This window comes from Kogia breviceps, chromosome 10 (genome assembly GCF_026419965.1).
Source record: "Kogia breviceps isolate mKogBre1 chromosome 10, mKogBre1 haplotype 1, whole genome shotgun sequence".
NCBI classification, from domain to species: Eukaryota; Metazoa; Chordata; class Mammalia; order Artiodactyla; family Physeteridae; genus Kogia; species Kogia breviceps.
Window position 1 is genome coordinate 70,819,548 of NC_081319.1, and position 9,162 is coordinate 70,828,709.

Genomic DNA, 9,162 nt, shown 5'->3' on the forward strand with positions numbered 1-9,162 from the left:
TTAGGCTCAGAGAATAAAGAGGTGAAAAGGACACAGTATCTTTCCCCAAAGAGTTCCAGGCCAGTGGGGACCCCAGGACATGAAGAAAATAAATGACAATGCAGCATGAGGAGTGCTGTTGAGGTAGGTATAAAGGGCCCAGAGAGTAGAGAAGAGTGACCAACAGCTCTGCCCCAGGAATGGGCACAAGGGAGGGTCAGGAGCAACTGCAAAAAGGAGGTGACACTGAGATGGACATTGATGATGTCTGTTTGGTTCCCTCAGAAGCAGACCCCGAGAGAAAGATTTAAATGTGAGCAGTTTATTTGGGAGATTAAGGAATTTATGTGGGGAGTGTGGAGGTGAGGTAAGGAAGGCAGCCTATAAGGGTGGTTTATCAAACCAGTTATCACTGTGGGCAAATAAGGCTCATTCCCACTGAGGAGCTATAGGAGACCATACAAAACACACCTCACACTTAGCCCACCAGAGGGGTGAGGGAGCAGGGGTATGTATACACCAACTTTCATCAGTCACTGGCTCAGTGGCTGAGGACCCTCTGGAGGGCTTTAATTGCCTGACACTTCTGGCCTGACCAGCACAAAGTGGCAATGCAGGTTTTCCAGAAGCCAGAGAAAGCATCAGGCAAAGAAGTACAGGTGCTGACAGTTGGATGTGGGGCTGGAGTGCACTGAAGTGGTAAAGGTGAGGGTAAAGACAGGACAGTGGCTGCTATGGATGATGAACTAACTTCTGCCTGGAAGACAAGGCTGAACAGGTGCTCCTGGCAGGGGACCAGCATGATTAAGGGCCAGAGAGCTGTGTTTGGGGACCCTACTGTGGCTGGAGCACAGGATGAAAGTGGCAGAGATAGAATATGAGGCCAGAACGTGAGGGGCCATGATGCAAGGCCATGGGCTTTGGCCTCCTCTGGGCACAGAGGCTTTTCAGAAGGGGACACTGAAGGAGGGGTGGTCTGAAAGACACCCCATAGCTACATAGCTAACCAGTGACCGCAGAACACAAAACTTGCCAATCAGGCCCAGAGCAGAATGCTCACAGTCCTCGCACAAATGAATTGCTGATGGTTCAAAAGCAGTCTATGGGTGTTGACACTGGAGAGGTCATTTCTTCTTTGAGGGATATAATAGTGTCAAGTAACTGAGGTCACCTGTGATATTCAGGCAAGCCAGCCGACAGGGCATCAGGTGGTGCAGACGTGTTGTCTGGGCCTGGCAACTGGATTAGAGCCAACCACAGCTCTGCCCACCCCACCATGTAACCAGTGCTTGTCCCTCTGATTACAAACTGTGAGCACAGAATGGGCCATGTCCAGAAGATCTGGAATAATCAGCATCAGCGTTTTGCCTTTGCCATCCAAGACTGCAAGCACACTCTCATCTGATCTAATCCGAGGTGTTAATGACGGCAGAGCAATTTCGAGAGGCAACCCGCAGCACTGATAAGGAGAGCAAAAGCACCACAGGGCTTGGGAGGCAGAGTTCACAGATGAGGCAGCTGCTGCCTTCCACCCTCCCCCAGGCCTGTTGTGTAAATGCTGCCCTCAGATCTGCCCTGTTTGAGGCTGGGGACGGTAAGACAAAAGGAACACAGAGGAGAAGAAGATGGAGCGGGCATGGGACAGGGGATTGGGGGCTATCCATACTGCACCTCAGAACAAGCTGGAAAAAGGCCTTCTTTGGGTAAGTGCAACCCTGAGCCAGCCAGGGCACTTGGCTTGTGGAGCAGACTATGGGCTTGATTTGAGCCTCCACTTACTCCCTTGGCTGGGTGCCCTTGTGAGGTGAATGCCCTGCACCACTGTACATGGGAGCCCTGGGGAGATGGAAACACAGAGAGCATGACAGGAACCTGAAACCATCGTGGCAGTAGAGAGGTAGGGGTGATGCGGTGTCTGATTCCATCCATTAATAGAAATGCTAGAAGGGGCTTGGTTGGAGACCATCTAGGTTAAACCCCTTCTTTCACTAAAAAGTTTAGAGAGGGGGAGTAAAGGACTCAAGGTCACCTGACTCTTCCCTCAATAAGAAACTCCACTAATAACAGCAAGGTCAGGCACCCAAGTGCAGTACGGACCTGCCTGAGAAGGTCTGGGGAGCAGCCATGTTCTGTTGGGGTGGAGGAAGAGGCACAAGCTGACCACAGGGCCTCCACGCCTCCAGCCCCCATTCCTCCTGGAGATGCCCCACCATCCCAACTGGAACCCCACCCTGCCCCTCCTTTCTTCTTCTCCCCACATCACAGCATGGCTAGATCAGTCATCTGGGCCAAGGGAAGCCCCAGGGCCTTCCAGCTGCTGGTGCAGCAGCCTTTCCTGCCCCTAGGATCCCACCTGCACCCCCCACTCCCACCCCTGGGCTTCCTCTCTCACTTTTGTGCTCCTCCTTCCAGCCTCTCCTGCTTTTCCAAGTGAGGGAGGCCTCCCTGCCTTTACAGTCTAGCTACTAGAATCTTCACACCAGACAGCGGATCCACTTGAAACCAGAGTTGGGTTGTGTCACTCCTCTGCTTCAGATCCTGCCCTGGCTTCCATCTCTCTCTGTGGTAAAAGGACTTGATGGGCCATGGGCTCTGTGACCATAAAGGCCTGTGACTTCTCTGACTTCAGCTTGTCTTTCTCTCCCCCTCAGTCCTCACTCCAGCCACACTGGCCTCCTTATTGGCCCTGCAGGGCCCTGTCTCAGGGCCTTTGTACCTGCTGTTCCGTCAGCCTAGAACACTGGTCCCGGGTCCCCCAGGTCTCTGCGCAAATGCCCTCCCTGCAGGGGGCTTTCCTTGGCCACACTACCTAACATAGTACCTTGTTACTCTCAGCCCCCTGACCCTCCTTTATTTTTCCTCAGAGCAGTATCCTTGTCTGTTTCCCCCACTAGAATACAAGTTTTATGCAAGCAAGAACTTTGACTTGTTCATGGTTACACTCCCAGCTCCAAAGACGATGCCTAGCACGTAATAGGTGCTCAGTTGATTGTATGACTACATGAAAAGTTCATCTCTCCCCTCTGAAACACTGACTCCTTTATGAGGACCCTTGGCTTCCACCTAGCAGTCCCAAACAGGGCCCAAGTCTTCATTACCACATACATCTCACATCTAGCCTTCCATTTATTGAGCAAGCATTTATTGAGCATCTATTACGAATTCAGTTGTTGAATTGACAACTATCAGATTGAGAATCTCTGGGCTCCTTGACCAGTAGCACAGAGAAGGGAAGGGGTTCTTATCTATTTATTTTGTTTACTGAGAACCTACCATGTAATAAGCTTAGCAATAAGAATTTAACATCCATCACACACTGAATCCTCACAATAACTCTATGATGCTATTGTCTCATTTGATAAAACTTTACTCCTCTGTGCAGTGAGCCGGGCTAGTTCACTGCCAGGGATAGAGAGATGAGGGAGACCCAGTCTCTTCAGAAGCTCTGTCCAGTGGAGGTGGAGCACTCGTTTTGAGTTATGCTGTAGGAATCTGTAGAATATGGGCCTTAACTTGCCCAAACTCACATGGATAAGTGGCAGAGACAGGATGCAAACCCAGGACTGTGTGAGACCAAAGCCCCTGTCTTCGCCTGACACCAGGCTCTCTTGTTCCAGTCTTCACTAAGGGCTTGTCTAGGTGACTCAGTGTCTGCAACACAGCCCCTCGCATGTCCATGGGGCCTAGTCCAGCACCATGTGATCTGTGCTCAGAGCCTTGTTCCTTCCACTTTTCACCCTGTCCAGCATAGACATCACAGCGTGTCACTATGCGCCCTCCCCCCGCCACACACACACATTTAACCCAGTATTTAGCTCAGTATTGTTAGTTGTGGTATTGGAAGCCTCAGTGCTGCAAAGGACTTTTAAGATAATGCAACTCACTTCAATTCTACAAATCTGAAGACTGAGTCCTAGAGAGGGAAAGAAATTGGTCCAAGGTTGTTTTGGTAATAAGCAGCAACTGGAGGTAAAAACTAACAGGAGTTCAGATTAGAATCAACTCCTAGATCTTTTTTTTTCTCACCTCAGCTCCTTCAAGAAGGGATGGGTCCCCTTGACTTTATTTATAAATGCCAAGTGTGCCATCTCTGGGCCTTTTGTGATAAGGGCCAGTGTGAACCTCCATCTCCCCACCCCCACCGTCAGCCTTTTACACCCAACCAGGACCAGCCACATGGTTGCCCCTGGACTTTCTTCCTGCCATTTCCTCTCCACCAGGCCCACATTCTACCCTTCTTTCAGGTACAATCTCTTCCAGAAAGCTAGCCTGGATTCACCCGAGGTCACCGAGTGTCTCCTTCCACTGAACCTCCAAAACACTTCTCTTAGGTAGATACTTCTCTCTTCTCCTGCCTAGCAGGGGGTGTGCCCTGAAGGCCTTGGTCTTGGATCTTGGTCCTCCACAGCCTAGCCTTTCCCAGGCCTCAGCCTCCCTCTCTTCCTTTTTGCTGGATTTAATTACATTTGAATATATTAACCCCCAGTCAGCCAGTCTGCTCTTGGGCCTCCTGAACTCTCTCTCCACTTGATACCAGCCCATTTCCTCTTATTTGCGCATCTTGGGAACTGGAGAATGAATCCTCGCATTTGAAGCTTCAGAAGCTTAAAAGCAGCCTATGTCCCTCCCTGAAGTCCCAGCCTCCCACCAACACACTTGATGATTTCCTGATTGGCCTGGGTGAGGGATGAAACAGCTGGACTTTCAACTGGAAAGGCTTGATCAAGTCTATTCCCCCAAATCCCTCCCATTTCTCCCCTGCCACAGTTGCTTGAGGGTCTGCCTAGGCCTCAGGACTGTGCCCCTCCCCACCTCAGGCTGATGGGGTCAGGCAGGAGGCTATTTCACCACCACCACCCCGCCCTCAGATTTTCCCTACACTGCTGCTCCTTAGCATGTCCCCTGGCTGTACCTGCACTGGGCAGTCTGAAAAGCCACCAAGGGTGAAACATTCTTTTTTTTTTTTTTCCCAAGCTCTAAATTCATTTTCATGCCAAGCTGCTTGTATCTGCCTGCCTGGCTGCTGAAGAAAACTGAAACGTGCACAAAATGCCACAAGCCTGGCTTTGTGTGGAAGCTGAAGTCCCAGTGGCCCTGCCCCTGGAGCCCGTCTGCTTGCATCTCCAGCTGCCTGATGTGATTTCCCTGAGTTTTATTAACTCTGGGCCCTGCACTGAGAGAGGAGCTCATCAGACACACTTCACATCTTGCCTCCTCCACCCCTGGCTAAGAAAAGTTGCCCTGATTACAGGAAGTATGTGTTCCCCAGTTCTCTGATAATTCTATCAGGAGCCAGGGTGAGGCTCAGGTGTCAGGCTTTGGGAGCTGCTGCTGACAGCCTCTCAGAGGCCACCTGCCCGCCTGCCTGGGGGCAAGAGGTAGTGCTGGGTTGTCTCCATTCCAACCATTCATGTTATGACCTTGAACCCCTCATTCTATCTCTGCTTCTCAGGTTCCCCTAGCTTAAAAAATGGGGATGATGATACCCATATGCCCATCCCCTCCAAACTGGTATGAGAGTCCAATTAGATGAGAATGTGCTGCAAGAAAATACCATCATAAAACTGCCCAGGTTTAGACCACAGAAACCAAGTCTGGCCCTATCATTCCATAGATGGAAAAACTATGGCTCACGGAAGTTGCCAAGGTTACACAATGACCTGGCTTGAAAACCAGCTTCCATATCTTCTGAGCTGGAGGGAGGAGGGGGCAGAGAATGGTATGGAAACCATTCCTGTGGGAGTTTCAGGTATGACAGAGGGAGACAGCAGACCCCAAGCCTGAAGCTTAGCTCTGCCAAGACCCAGCCATCTGACATGGAGCTTCATCCATGAAATGGATTCATCTATGAAACTGACATTATGATGTCTTGTTCACAGGCCTTCAGAGGATTAAATGGAATAATACATGTAAAGCACCTGGCATGTGGTATGTTCCCCAAACATGAGTTTCTTCCCTTCTGTTTTCTCTTAAAGTATCACAAATGCTTTCAAAAAGGGGAGGCACAAAGGGAACATTTTCTCTTAGAGCTGAATGTTTCCAAAGACAGTTGTGAACCTTGGACTCCCCTTCCTTGGGGGCTTTCCTTATACAGTGAATGTGAAATGGCCATTTTCCCCGTCAGCATAACGAGGAAGTAGAAATATTGCTTCCTCCCTCCTTCCCCACCACCTCTGCTGTACAAGAGCTTCCTCACAGGTACTCGGGCCAGCAGCTTTTACTGGAGCTGTGGCCAGATCCTCACAAAGAGGAAAGTGAGTCTATGAGATTAGCTGAGTGGTGAGGCTAATACAGTTATGATCCAATAAACACACTGATTAGGGTCATTTGTGCTCCTTTCCTCCCTCCCTCCTTCTCCCCCTCCTGCTGTGCCTTGGCAGGCCTAGTGCAGGCTCTGCTTCGAAGGGTCTTGGAGATGGCTAAGGCTGGAGCCTCCTAGCCAGCTTGGGATGAGGATGCTCTAGGATGGATAGCCTGCAAGGCAGGACTTTTGGGTCCTAACGCCTGCCCTGCCACCAGATCATTCTCTTTTTCTGCACCTCATCTCCTCTGTATGTCAAAGGTAGAGATAAAAGGGCTAAACTTGGGATCAGAAGTTCTCAAGTTCAAGTCCTAGACCTGCCTTTACTAGCCCTGCAACACTGGGCCTGTTATTCCATACATTCATTCACTTTGTACAAGGCTCAGTGCTACTTGTCTTTGGTCCTCAGTCTGCTCACCTGCAAATGGGCATAATAATGCCAACCTCAGAAGATGGCTTTAGGGATTAAGAGAAAAATACATATAAGAAGCTTCCACAGACCATGGAACAGAGAAAGGGCAATAATTTTTCTTCTAAGGTTCTTTTTTTAAAAAAAATAAATTTATTTATTCATTTATTTATTTTTGGCTGCATTGGGTCTGTTGCTGCGCATGGGCTTTCTCTAGTTGCGGCGAGCGGGGGCTATGCTTCGTTGCGGTGTGCGCGCTTCTCATTGTGGTGGCTTCTCTTGTTGCTGAGCACAGGCTCTAGGCGCACGGGCTTCAGCAGTTGTGGCACGTGGGCTCAGCAGTTGTGGCACACGGGCTTACCTGCTCCGCGGCATGTGGGATCTTCCCAGACCAGGGCTCGAACCCATGTCCCCTTCACTGGCAGGCGGATTCTTACCCACTGCGTCACCAGGGAGGTCCTCTAAGGCTCCTTCTGGTTGACTGAAAATATTTGCTATTGCTGGGCCTAAAAGAGGGGCTCCAAGATTACTTGCTGAATGAATGGCTTCAACTGTAAAGTGCAATATTGAGTGGCTAAGAGGGAGCTGGCTCTTTACAATGAGGCATGCTACAGAACCAGGCCCCGGGCACAGGGGCTCATCCACCCTCACCATGCACGGAGGGCTTCTCCTCCATCTAGTCCAGTAGACAGGAAAGAGGGCTGGCGGGCCTGTGCCGACAGAGAGCCTTCCCAGGCCTGTTCAATGCCAGGCTGATGTCTCAATTCTGGCCCCACTCAGTCTGAGCAGCTGCTGGTTTTCCACACCCAAGGGGTGCCAGGCCTGGCTTAGAATCATGAAAAGGCATTGGTAGGCATCTGCCTTTTGAAGAAGCTGCAAGGCTAAACTGTATTCACACTGGCCTCTAGTGGCAAATTTCCAAAACAGCATTCTAAATGGAAATTCAGCAGCTGAAGGAATCTTCTCAGAATGACCTAGATTCAGAAATTGAGGGCTAATAGGGGCCTTGCTCTGATCTTCGCTTGATGAATGAGAAAACCAAGTTTCAGAGGTAAAGTGATTCGCTCAAGGTCACACAAAAGCCTCACATCTCACTGTCCACAAACCTGACCCAAAACTGGCCATCTGTGGTTTCAGACAGTTAGGGATCATGGATTACCTACGTGGAAGAACAAATAAGGACCCATTTTTCAAAATCAGACCAAGCCAGCCTTAGAGTGAGACCCTAACATGTTTTCTTCCCCTACACTTTGCTTCTTTTTTGTTTTCCTCCCCTCTTTTATCTGTAAAAAAAATGTTGCTGGAAGATCCCTATCCGATATTTACATGAAAAACAGTAATCTACCCTACAGGCAACAGGGCTCTGAGGCCAGGAAGTGCTTTGTAGGCAGTAAACTCTGCCACTTAAACAAATGTGCTCTTCAATGTTTCCTCCTCCACACGTTGCAAGAATGTAGTGCCAGAAGGGGCCACGGTGACAGCTCAGATTGGCTCGAGGATCTGAGGGTAGGAATCGTTTCCCTTGTGCAGGGAAAGCTATTTTGACATATTCTGGAGACACAGTCCAAAAATAAATCAAGCTGAGGACTTCCACAGGGCTTAGTGGAAAGGCTTTGCTGCCATACCAGCTAAAGCCTGGGTTTGGAGACTTGGGGTAATGCTATTATTTCTGCAAATGGATCTCAATCCTTTCCTGACAGAGAACAATTTTTAATTTGATTTATTCAGCAATAACCTCAAAGAATTGCATAAGGTGCTAAGAGAACTCCCAGAGGGGAATAAGACAAGGGCTTTTGCTCTCAGAGGTTAGCCCAGCGGGAGGGAGAGGTGTGCAAGGTCAGGTGGTGGCTTCAAGGGCCGGTAATAAGGACAGCTGTTTCCTAAATGCTGGTCCCTGTTCTAAGTACCTGCTCTAGCTCATTTAATCTTCACAATAGCCTTATGAGGTTAGGACCATCATCCTCATTTTATAGTTGAGGAAACTAAGGCACAGAGAGATTAAGAAACTATTAATAGTTCATCACACTGCTGCTAAGCAGTGAAGCTGGGCTCTGAACTCTGGCAGTCTGGTTCCAGAGCCCTTTACCCTCAATGTCATAATTGCTGATGACCTCTCCCCTGAATTTCTGTGACCATACCATCTCACCCACTATGGTGCCCTCACAGGATCTTAGTGTCACACATGGTCTGATGTCCATGGTGTACTAAATGGGAATGGGGGCTTCCCTGGTGGCGCAGTGGTTGAGAGTCTGCCTGCCGATGCAGGGGACGCGGGTTCGTGCCCCGGTCCGGGAAGATCCCACATGCCGCGGAGCGGCTGGGCCCGTGAGCCATGGCCGCTGAGCCTGCGCATCCGGAGCCTGAGCTCCGCAACGGGAGAGGCCGCAACAGTGAGAGGCCCGCGTACCGAAAAATAAATAAATAAATGGGAACGGAAGGTGGAAGAGCATTGTTTCTTAAAGCTCAATCTTAG